Here is a 13,312-nt window from a genome sequence, read left to right as displayed (position 1 = left end):
ACAGACTCAAAGGTCATACACACACCATTCTTACACCACTTTGACAGTCATGACTTCCCCCAAAGAATCCTGGGAACTAGTTTGTTAAGGATTCTGGTCTCACACAACTACATTAAACTGTAAGCTGCTCTTCATAAATAAATATATGAGTGCTTTAAATGGAAGGTGTTCATGTGACCAAAATCAGATAAGTCCCAGCAAGCTGAACCAACAAAACTTCAGCTACAACTACGCCAGCTTGTTTTGACTATCAATATACTTGGCAATATAACTGCAAGGTGAGGAAAATGTCTGCTAGTGAATTTCTGCCTGTCATGCAGCTGGCAGAAACAAAAAAGTGATATTTACTTTCTGCAGCAGCTAAAAAATGAGTTTTAGGATCCGGTGTTCTGGTTCCTGCTCATTGCACACACCTGTTATATTGGTTAACATTGGTTTGCATCCACGTATTTGGTATAATAAGGATGTATTGCATATGAATTATAGTTAAGGTCAGTACTTTTTTCTGGGGGTACACAGGGGTACACATACCCCTAAACATTTTGTGAATCTAAGTTTGGCCTCATTGAGGGGCCGTATTTCAATATGAGTAGGAAAATGAGAGTACCCCTAAACATTTTTTTAAGAAAAAAAGCACTGGTTAAGGTGACACAAAGTATTAGAGGGAAACTGTGATAACAGGGGAAAGCTGACATTGAAGTGTGAAGGTCAAAGATAGTAGCTAACTCATGCAGACTGTATATGTTTAGTTCTCTTTAATGAACACATTTTATTGGCTCAGAAATAGCCTTGTTTACTTAATAGTTGTGCTGCCAAGGTTATTGAAACTTAAAATTAACTGACCTCATGAGCCAGCCCAAGTTGGTAGGTCTTTCCTGAATTATGCCAGCAATGTTGAAAGAGCCATCTAGGTTACAGTCCCATATTAAAAATAAAAGCATGACGGAATGGGAGATGATTGTAAATAAACTACTGTGTACACATATGCTATCATCTAATGTGGTGTCAGCCTTTTCCTGTAGCGAGACATACACGTGAACCAAACACAATGTTGGGGAATGAGCAAAGGCAGCAGCCTTAGTTATACGCTTCGCCATTCTCCCAACCAAGGCCAGCCCAAGACATTTTGCTGCCTGGGGCAAAGGGCAAGATGGTATACACATGCACCCATTCCACATATGGCAGTGAATCCTACTTCAGTACTGGCATTGCGGGACTGCACTACCCTTGAGGGAGGTCAGCAGGGGTAAAGATGGAGGACAAGGTGCATGGCACACACCATAGAATTGCAGTTAGAAGGGACCCTAAGGGTAATCCATGACAGATGGCCATGCAACCTCTGCTTTAAAATCTCCTGGGGAGGGGAGCTCACCATCTCTTGTGGAAGTCTGCTCCATTGTCAAACAGATCTTACTGACAGAAAGTTATTCCTGCTGTTTAGTCAGAATCCCTTTTCCTGTAAATTGAATCCATTGGTTCAGGTCCTAGTCTCCAGAGCAGGACGAAACAAGCTTGTTCCATCCTCCATCTTCTATACTTCTGTTGATGAAGCCTAGAATAGGATTAGCTTTTCTTTCTTTTTCTTTTTGCTGCTGCTGCTGCATTACACTTTTGACTCATGTTAATCTTGTGGTCTACTGAGAACCTCTAGTTCATTTTAGTGTCCATCTTATATTTGTGCAGCTGGTTCTTCCTGGGCCCAGTTCTTCAATCCGTTAAGGTCACCTTGATTCCCAGTTCTGTCTTCTTTGACACTTTCTACCCCTCCCAGTTTGCTGTTATCTGCAAATTTGATAAGCATCCCCTCAATACCTTCATCCATGTTATTTATGAAGATGTTAAAACAACAACAGACCCAGGGCAGCCTCTTGTGGCACCCCGCCTGTCACTTTTTTCCAGGACTCACATGTTAACCCTTCCTGTGGCTAATGCATGAGTAGCTTTTACATGCCCTTGATTTTAAAATCAATTGGAGTAAGTGTTGGAAATGCAAAGAGAAAGAAGGTACTTTCTGTCATATGTGGTGGTCTTGCAGTAAGGTTAAAGCTTACCGGGAAATGATATATAATGGATTGAAAAAGATGTTAAAATAACATTTGTAAAAAAAAAAAACCCAGAAGCTTTCCTTCTGGGAATTATAGGGGTAGAACTACCTAAACAGAATAGAAATTTATTCATGTATGCAATTACAGTAGGAAGAATGTTATTTGCCCCCAAATGGAAAGAAGTCCCGATGAAAGAAGATTGGATACAAAAACTCATGGACTATGCAAAAATGGCAAAATAAAGACAACACATTTTTTTAAAAAAGAATGGAAATGGTTTATTGAATATGTACAAATAAATTGTAAACAGGTATTATAATAATCTGCAGTTTCATAAGAGTAAATAATTAAAGTAGGTGAATAAAATAATAAGTTAAGTTACTTTAGAATATGCAAGAAATGATAAATATAAATTTAAGGAACCACAGAAAGAGGAAGTCAGTCAAGTTTTGAAATCTTAAAATGACTGTAAAACTATTGAAATGTATATAACTAAAAATCACAAATAAAAAAATTAAAACAGAAGAAGGTTGCCAGCCATTAATCTGGCATCTCTAGCTGTCCCTTTAATGGTAGTTTGATATTCAGGGTCATAGTTATATCCATTTCATGAAGACCTTCACCCACTATAGCCCACGTTTCCCTTCAAGCCCTAAATGACTTGGGGCCAGAATAGTTAAAGGACTACGGGTGGCTATGCACACTAGGTGTCAGACTTTACATTGGCTGCCTTCACATGGAAAAGTGGGATATAAATGGAATGAATACATTTCTGCAAATTGATCTGCTGCGTTAAAGACACAAGAGCAGATCAGGCGGTCTTCTGTTCCATTAGGCATCCTAGCAATTTAACTCTTGCAGCTTTGCCTGGAGGTTCTGCGATGTTTTCAAACAGAGAGCGCATAAATATAGTTTGCTTGTAAACTGGCACATGCAAACAGAAATCTGTGCCCTCTTTTCTTTTCCTTTTTGGACAATGTCATACTCTCCAACAAGGCCCAGAGGAAAACAGGGACGCACATCTTTTGGGGCTGTGATTTCATGGGAGCCAGGTGACTTGTGCAAGAGCATAGTGCCCCAAAATGGGATGTCCCACTTAACTCAGGACAGCTGAGGGGTATGCAATGTGCAAGTGACCACCCTACTTCTCCTGATTTTCATGAGCAATCTCTCACAATGGATTCTTTCTAACACAGAGAGAGAGAGCAATTGACTAACGGAGGTCTCTGCGTGTGGTTGATACTAATCCAGCTGCTTATCACAATGCTCCCCAAGTCCCATTGATCTTGATGGATGTGTGTGATAGGCTTGCATATGGTCTATTGCTTGCATGCAATGGAAATGGCTGGAGCCAGCTAGACCAATCCTCCTGAGGAAACGGGAAAGCTTTTGAACATCTTTTCATTGTATTCAATAGGCAAAGGGTAGAGGAGATACATACTTAGACCCCGAGTTTGCCCCTTGTTTAGAAGGCTGGGCTGCCTTTTCCTCCCAGGGCCAAGAAGACAGGAGCCTCCCTGGTGTGAGAGGGCTATATAAATAATAGTATTTATTGCTATGAGGCATTGACATTTCGGTCGCATAAAGAAAATGCCCTTGGCAGAGTGGTCTATTCTGAAGTATGAAGTATTGTAAGTGATAGTGGGATTATGTGTTCTGTGTATACAAATAGCAATCACCTTGAGAAAAAGGAAAAGGTGCCAAAGATTAGCTTTCTCCAAGCGGGTGCCCCCAGGTGAGGGATCTCAACTCCCTCTGTCCCAGCAAATATGTGAATCAGTGGCCCAAAAAAGATTACTTCACCCTTTCCCTGCCTACTTTCCTCCTTGGCAAATGCCCCTCCTTCCCTGAGGGATTTAGCCCAGCCACTGCCTCCTGTTGCTCCTTTCCTTGCCCTTGGCTTATTTGTAGAAATGATCTCTGTGTGTGGTCCTTTCAGGATGACATCCTCTTGCTGCCTCCTGCTGAAAAGCCTGCAGAAGAATGGCATCAAAGAAATAAAATGCAGCCTCAATTCCTCAGTGTCTATCACTTTATTATCTGCAACACTTCTTTTGCATAAATTGAATATTAGTTTCAGAGCAGACTGTTTAACCAACAGTAGAAAGGAATCAAGGCTATTTCTACTTCACATGGTATTACAGTGGTACCTCGGGTTAAGAACTTAATTTGTTCTGGAGGTCCGTTCTTAACCTGAAACTGTTCTTAACCTGAGGTACCACTTTAGCCAATGGGGCCTCCCACTGCCACCACGCCGCTGCCACGTGATTTCTGTTCTCATCCTGAAGCAAAGTTCTTAACCCGAGGTCCTATTTCTGGGTTAACGGAGTCTGTAACCTGAAGCATCTGTAACCCGAGGTACCACTGTACTGCGTGTGTAATATGAGACTTAATATCCATTAGCAATACACTTGTAACAAGCATTGTAGTTACCTATCCCTTTCCCTTCCTGTGGGGATGGGCCATAGCTCAATGGTGGAGCATCTGTCTTCCAAACAGAAGGTTCTGGGTTCTGTCCCCAGTAGGGCTAGGAGAGACTCCTGCCTGGAGAGCTGCTTGTTTCTTACTTATTAAATGCCTGCCTCGTCTTTCCTCCCAGTGGAACCCAATGCCTGCTGAACAGTAGCAAGAGTTTCCAGGGGCCTTGACACTTACCCAGGGTTTGTTCCCTTGGGGAAAACGAGGCACAACGGAGGCGAGTGTCTTTAAGAAATATGGTTTATTCACACATATTTGCACCTGAGTTTTATGGACGGATTGCAGAACACTACACCCCCAAGTGCATCTCCTCTCATAGCTTCAGCAAGCTTGGATCCAGAGCAGAAGCCAGCCATGCTCGCCATTCTCTGCCTCTCCCAGCCAGCATCACGTGGCGTTCTGGCCCCTCCCTTCTTCCCAAAAACCCTTGCTCAAAAACCAGTTTTAAAGGACACCTTTTTTCCTGCGGTGACATCACACCCTCTGTTGCCTTGACAACCTCCCCCTCCCCAATCTGCTATTGTTTATTGCCAACTAGCACACCAGCTAGAGGAGGAATGGAACTTGCCTTCTTGTCTGATGCTGAATGTCTCATCTTTTGTCAGGGTAATGACTCTGCAATCACCTGTCCTTGTTCTTTGATGGCACCTTTCTAAACCAAGCTCCCGAGGAAGCTGGCTGGATTTTTTTAGGTCTTTGATCAAACCCCACATTGACTAATTTCAGCAATTGTGGCGGAAACCTGGCACCCAGGAATTTTAGGTGATCCTTGCCCCCTGCAATCCCATAAGTAACAATTGGACTGTAACTAAGTCCCATAGCTTTCAATAGCAATGAGCTTTGAGGCCATAATATTTCATTGAAATCCATGCCTTGTTTTGTGTCGAGTTCAACATTGAAAAACAGAATGCTGCACCATTACTCATTCATTGATTTTTGTCGCTGTGCCCGCTTCAGGCTGCCAATGCGTGAAGGGAATCACAAGAGCAGAGAGCTGAATGCCAGCTTCTTGCCAGCTTCAGACAAGCCTCTGAAGTACTAAGGCAGTTTTCCTCTGGCGCTTCCCCCTATACTGTTCCAAGACTTACCTTCTGCTTTCACTTTGTAAACCTGTCATTGTAACTAATGCCTCAGTGCTCCTGTTCCTCCCCGACATGACTATATATGGGAAGAACAGAGAAGCTGCCCTCTTTGTGAAATGAAATAAATGTTTAGTATAACTGTCCAGAGAGAGAAAGCTCAGGGCTTCCATGGTACGGCTTACACAGTGCAGCTGTACAGCTGCAGAGGGTCAGCACTGGGAAATGAAGAGCAGGCATGTAGTTTAATCATTAGAGGGAGGGGGGATCTGCTAAAATGTAGCAGACACAATTCTGATGAAATTGGACAGGTGCCTGATGCTGAAATGGCAAAACTCTTCTGAAAACATCATCTTTCTGGCTGTAGAGGTTGAGCAGGCTTCAGCTAGGAAATTTGCTGCTGAACAGAGGCAATGTTTGAACTGCAGGGGGTGTGTTATGTATTTAGGAGCACAATTACGTGGTACTTTTTTAAGCCACATGCACCTTGAGCATGGTGTGGCAAAGAGAAGTCACAGCAAGGCCAGAATAGGCTTGCATGGCAAGTCTCCTTTAAGAAACTCTGTCTTCCTGGCACTGATATGCCAAATTGTGAGAAAAGCTATGCAAATACAGCCTTAGGCATAGTTCAGACATAGCATTCCCAGTCCAGTAAACCATGGTTTGTCAACTTGAATATGATATATGTGCCTGTATGCTCCTTTCTCCCTTCCCTTTTCTCTTCCCCTATTAAGCTCACTTTAAGGTATTTTAGTTTCTTAAAGTAGTTTTCCATGGCATCCAAATAGGAAACCATTGTTTAAGACAGAGAACTAGATCTGGACAGAATTAACTAGAACTTACAGACTTTGGCTAGGGCAGAAAAGGTTACACGTAAATTGAGTGTGTCCAGGAGACTAGAGGATCCAGAATGCTTTTATGTAAATCTGGTGAGATTTTATTTCCTATGCTTTGGACTTAGATACTCAACATTCACAATCCATGCTAGCACAGGAAATATGGATGTCTTGGTTTATATTGGTGTGCCACCATTTATTTCACTTATTTATTGTTTATTTGCTTTGTATACAGTATGATGTAATTATTGCAAATATTAATATTGTGCAGTTTGAAGCGACTGGATGCATAAAAACGGGGTCCTTTTGGAATGAAGCATTGTCCAGACCCATTAGAATGTTCAAAACTTTAGTTGCGGAACATTCTCCTAAACAGAACAAAACGCAGTAAATGATGCATCCAAATAATTCCAAGTCCGCACAGGTTCATCTTCTTAGAAATAAACTTATAATCAGAGCTGATAAACCTAGCTCTCTCTTTCACAGGCTCCATTAGCCTGCATTCCAGCCCGTTAAGTATGCAGGTCCTGCATCTTATTCTCATAGAGCCTGAGAAAAGAGACTAAAGGCAACTCCCTTTCAAAATGGAGATTTGCAACCAAATACCTGATCTAAGGTTAAACACTCATGTGTTAGCTAATAGAGAATAACAACAGTTAATTAAAAACCAGTTAAAGCACAGAAACCACTTCTTTAGCTTTAGTGGAATTTTCCAGTTAAAGCCTTTCAGCAACAGCCATTCCTCATTTCAGTGTCAATTAAACAAATATACTTAACCGTAATACCCTCCAACTGCACTTTTGAGTTGTTTGTCATGGTAATATTTTATTTTTAAAAAGAATTAGCTCTGACCAACTGCACTATGGAGTTCTCGATCAGGAATGCCATAGTATGGCCAATGCTTGCAGGACTTTTAAAGAAATAACTAGGAATGCACTTTTAAGGACTTTGATTGTTCCTTTCCAGACATGTCTATATCTGCCTCACACCTGATGTCACATGTGGAATGTATTACCCCCTTTTTTCCTTTGCTTTGATATTTCTTACCTGTTTTCTGCAATGATTTATGATTTCTAATAAAAAAGAAAGTAAATAAAAAGATGGCATTTTGTCTCCCTATTGAAAAACTATGTACTTCAGTTTTGAAAAAATGTCACATTGTGGTTAGTTGAAGAAAGAAGCAAATGCTTCCCATTTCCTTCTCATGGCTGCAGTGAGGATGACAGGGAAGAAAGGAGTGCACATGCCCAAGGCTCCTTCATATACTGAAAATATATGAACACAGTCGAAGAAATTAAAAAGACCCCTATTTTGTATTGCACATATTCTCTCCTCCTCTTGCACTCCTCCCCTTGTGAAAAGTACATTTTAGATTGAGGAACAAAGATAATTTAGGGAAAGAGAGAAACAGGAAATGGATTTAGCAGAGAAAGCACTAAAAGAGTGTTTCTTTTTATTATCCCATTGTGATGAAATAATGCAGCTGTGTCCTGTCTTACCTGTATGGGCTTTTTTCAAGGAAGCTGTTAAACGTGCCTACAAACTAATAAATGATCAGTACTGTTAAAGGATATAGTGAATGAACTCACAGCAATTCGGCATTGTCAGGCGTTGCTTCCAAATACACTGTTCAAGAGCTATGTGCCACCTAGTGACTTTATGGGAAACAACAAAACATGAATGTGCGTATGTACATAGCATGGGAATCAGAAGGTACGGTAGATAATGTCTCTTCCAGAAACAACTTCCACAAATAAAATTTCCCTAAATATTGCCATCTAGAATGAAACTGATAATTTGAATCCCACCCCCCAAAAAGAGTTCCTAGTCTGAACAGAAAGATGGAACAGAAAGCAACAGTGATCATCATTTAATATGTACACTTGCACGATAACTCATAGCTGTTGCATAGGACAGAAATGAGCAGAGAACATGCAAGAGCATAGATGATTCAAATGTTATTTCTTCTACTACAGAGATAGTTACTTTGGCAGAAGCCTAAGTACCTGATCCTTTGCAACGGAGCAACTGCAGACATGTAGGATTGAAAGATCCCAACTAGGTGCCCTCCTTTGGACTACAACTTCCATCAGCCCCATCCACCTCTGTTGGCTAGGGGTGGGTGGTTGTAGTTGTAGCATCTAACGTCTGGAGGGCACCAGGGTGAGGAAAGAGGTTCACAGAGATGCTAATTTGCAGAAGAGAACACCTTGATTCATCAAAAAGAACTTGTGTCACTATTGTCAGCTGTTCAGGCTGAGGTGGCCAGATGGTGAAGGGCAGCAGATGCCCCCCCCCAAAGAAGAGTGGTGGGCCAAAGAGTGCGAAGAAGAAGAAGAGTTTGGATTTGATATCCCGCTTTATCACTCCCCTTCAGGAGTCTCAAAGCGGCTAACATTCTCCTTTCCCTTCCTCCCCCACAACAAACACTCTGTGAGGTGAGTGGGGCTGAGAGACTTCAAAGAAGTGTGACTAGCCCAAAGTCACCCAGCAGCTGCATGTGGAGGAGCCGAGACACGAACCCGGTTCCCCAGATTACGAGTCTATCGCTCTTAACCACTACACCACACTGGGAAGTGTCATGAGCTTAGCCTACACTCGAGTAGGACCCTGGTAGAGATACATGCCCGACTGGCATGTTCTCTCCCTCCTGGTCGATGGTTCGGGAGCTTCAAAAGCTTTCTTCAGCCCAAACATCACAGTGACCGATGCCACCCAACACCGGCGCGCTTAGGGATCCGCAGAGTTTGCGCAGTTGCGTAACAGACCTCAGCAACTCAGCATTTTGCCTACTGTATTTTTTGCACCATAACACTCACTTTTTTCCTCCTAGAAAGTAAGGGGAAATGTCTGTGCGTGTTACGGAGCGAATGCCTGCAGGTGGCGGGGGGGATCTGCTGCAGTCGTGAGCAGAGGATCCATGGTTCCCCTTCCTTCCCTCCTCCGTGGTTACAAAGCATGGATCCACATGGATCCTCAGGATTTTTGCAATGGGCTACTCCAAACTCACTGTCAGATCACATGTCTGTGGCCACAGCATGAACCACAAAAATCATATATCCACTATTTCGTTTAGAATATTTTTTTTCTTGTTTTCCTCCTCTATAAACTACGTGCGTGTTATGGTCTGGTGCGTGTTATAGAGCGAAAAATACGGTAATCTACTTTATTTACATATAAACACACACGGAGCACTGCAACATGGCTCCCTCTCTCTCTAGCATCAAACAGCAAAGAGAAAAAGAACAAAGGACAATAATCCCACTTCACGGAACACAGTAACACAAACATCCTGTCTCCGTCACTTCCCACTTTGTGGAGTCAAAACATATACTGTCATGTGGAAGACAACAATCCCATGACTGCATTCATAGAGCTGGAATTCTAACAGGAAGTAGCTCTCTCAGAACACTTGACTCATCATAGTGTAATAAGAGGTGTGGCTAAATATGGTAGGTTTGACACTATAGTTGCCACTCTCCAGCTACGTATATACAGAAATAACACCCCCATCAGGTCCCAGTGACCCACACCATGCTATGGAGGGGATATCTCTCAACAAGTTAATTGTAGTATGGATATATGAATTATATACTCTGTAATTTCTATTTGTGTCAAAGCTGGACGCCTTCAAAAGATTGCTCTGTATGTGAATTGCCATCAGCGCTGGCATTCTATTGCTGTTTGTTTTCTTTTTGGGGGGGGGAGGGGATCTTTCTTTTCTTTTAAAGATGCTTCTATTTTGTACCTCTTAGTAACATCATACATGGAAATGCTGCACATGGATACAGAAAAGCAGCCCACCTGCTATTCTTAGCAGGTTTTGTTTGAAAGCATACATTTAATTTAAGGAAACAAAAGTGAGAATTGGAGCAGCCTTGTGGGATTTGAAGCCAGTTTCCCATGAGCATTTGAATGTGAAAACAGAGGGGCCTGCTGGCTTTGAGTTAACTCTACATTTCCTGAAGAACAGTGTGGAATTCTCTGTGTGAAGGGGTCCCACTCGTTTTTTTTGGAGGCGGTGTACCAACAAGGAAGAAAACACTTTTAGGATTGTCTGTGCACGTTTGGGTCTGCCAAACAAACCCCCTCCCAAAGACTTTGTACCTTTTACAGATGTGAAGACATGATTAGAAAGATAAGAAGCTGCCTTAAACCAAGTCAGGCACTTGGTCCGCACAGTTCAGTGCCATCTACACTGACTGACAGGAGCTCTCCAAGGTCTCAGAAAAAAACATTCCCATTCCTTCCTGGAGATGTCATCAGGGAAAGAACTTGGAACCTTCTGCATGAAAGTCAGATATTCTACCACTGAGCTTTGGTCCTCCAGAGCTTAACTTGCCCTCTTTTCTCTCTCTGCTCTTCCTACACCAAGACATCCCCACCTGTGGCTTTTGCTTCTCAAGCTCTAGCACCCGCAGCTGTCCAAAGGTTTCATACCCCTTCTGCCTCTTTCCCTGTTGCCCTTCATGCCTGAAACTGCTTCACTCCTGATTCACAGAACTTCCTTTAGTTTCTGCCTCAAAACTTAGCTTTTTGAAGGAAACTTTGGCACAACCTAGTCATCCTAGTGCTCTACTGTAAGTGGAATAACTCAGGCATTCCCTTTCCCCAAATGAAGACTCCATTTCCCTCTGTTGCCCCACACAACAATGTGAATTATAGACTGTAAGCTTCTAGGGGCAGAGATCTGTCCTTGTGCACCCTGGAAGTGTCATTCACATTGCCGGTGCTGTAGTAATCACCATACTAAATTCCACAAGTGTTATTTCCCTTCACGGCTGCAGGACTTCTGATTGACAGCTGCCACATGTAAGTCTGGGTGTGTCAGTCCTATTCATGATTACAGTACATATTAGCTTAGCCTTTTTTTGTGATTGTGATATTGCAAAACAGTAGTGCTGCACCTTTAAAATAAAAGGTAGCATGGCCTGTTCTTGTGCATGTAACAATTGACTGATGTGCAAAATGACACCACTTTTCCCAAGCATGCAAATGGAAATGATCACCTATATTCCATACAGGTATATTGGACATGTGAAAAGTCAGCAGCCCTAATCGCCACACAGCTTCATGTTCAGCTTGTATGCAAGAGAACTGAGAATGGAGTGTGGACATTGTCCTACCCAGCGGAGGGTGTCATCAAGTCTCTATTTACATAACAATGAATAGTCAGTGAATCAGGAAATGACTTTGAGAATTGGCATCACAAGGTTTCATAGGTAATTTTCACCTGGAAAATTAGCAACTCAACCTAGCCCAAGATTTATCTTGTCATGCATTTTGATATAAAATTTCTGAGTTCAAAACTTTAACAGAGCATCATCCGAAGTTTGAGCAGTACACTACTGTTTATTTCCTTGGGGGAAGGAAGCATGTATGTCCAAGAGCTGTTGTACTTGAAACACACTAAAATGCTTCCATTTCAAATTCTGCAGATACCAAATACGATTATTCAACATATTTAGTATTCATATTTATAAAAGTATTTCTATACCACCATATCATAAAGTATTGAAGTGGTATATTATACTATTAAAAAAGAAAACATTCAATTTAAAAATAATAATACAGATAATCATTTTTGTGACTGACTAATCAAAAATTAAACAGCTGTAAGCTCAAAAGGATTTTCAAAAGACACCAGAAAATAAAAAGAGAGGACAACTGCTACATCTCTGCTAGAAGAGTGGCAATGCCATTTTCTAATTGAGGCCATGAGGAGCAACTAGCATCACTCCTCTGGAAGATCTCAGTGATCAAAATGGACCATAAGGTTTGAGGTGGTCCTTAAGTTATCCTGAGCCCAAGTTGTTCAGGGCTTTGTATATCAACCCAAGAACCTTGATCCTGGCTCAATAGGCATATGGGCAGCCAGTGCAGATGCTTTAGCAGAGGAGTACTATGCTGTCAGCATTTTCTACCAGCTGCAGGTTCTGGACCAGGCTCAAGGGCAGTCCCACACAGATTTTTCTCATTCTTAAGGTTACAGATAGATGGACTACAGTGACCAAGTGATCCCAATTCAGATATGGCATCTTCACTGTACTCTTTTCGGCTAAAAACATGTTTGCTTAGACCCAGATATCTAGAATGCCAGCGTTTTTAGTTTATTGGTTTAATTTTTTGAACATTTTAATTAATTTTACTAATAATCTTATTGTTTTATTCATTTGGTAACCTGCTTTGAGGGTTTTAGTTTTTTTAAATCAAGCAGTATATAAATTTTATGAAATAAAATATAAAGCTGGTAAAAGGCCCTCCTTATACAGTACCTATCTGGTGATATTAAACATGCTATTCCCTGTTCTGCTGCTAGGTGACAGCATACTACCTAGAGAAACACTACACCAATTTACAGCAGTCTACGATTATGAAATGTGTTGGTATATGACAGACCCTCCATACAGCTAGTGTAATATTAACATTTCCTTAGCTGACACTGTTAGCCTTCTTGTATATAATAGGTATGGATTTCTTTTTCTTGTGTTTGGAACACCTGCGTGGATTTCACAAGCACTTAGATTAATCCCATAATATGATCCTTTCGTGGGTGGCACTGTGGGTTAAACCACAGAGCCTAGGACTTGCCCATCAGAAGGTCGGCGGTTTGAATCCCTGCGACAGGGTGAGCTCCCGTTGCTCGGTCCCTGCTCCTGCCAACCTAGCAGTTCAAAAGCACGTCAAAGTGCAAGTAGGTACCGCTCTCGCGGGAAGGTAAATGGTGTTCCCATGCACTGCTCTGGTTTGCCAGAAGCGGCTTAGTCATGCTGGCCACATGACCTGGAAACTGTATGCTGGCTCCCTCGGCCAGTAAAGCGAGATGAGCGCCGCAACCCCAGAGTCTGCCACGACTGGACCTAATGGTCAGGGG

Source organism: Podarcis raffonei, chromosome 3, assembly GCF_027172205.1.
Source record: "Podarcis raffonei isolate rPodRaf1 chromosome 3, rPodRaf1.pri, whole genome shotgun sequence".
NCBI classification, from domain to species: Eukaryota; Metazoa; Chordata; class Lepidosauria; order Squamata; family Lacertidae; genus Podarcis; species Podarcis raffonei.
The sequence above is the reverse complement of the archived record's forward strand: the minus strand, read 5'-3'. Positions refer to the sequence as shown.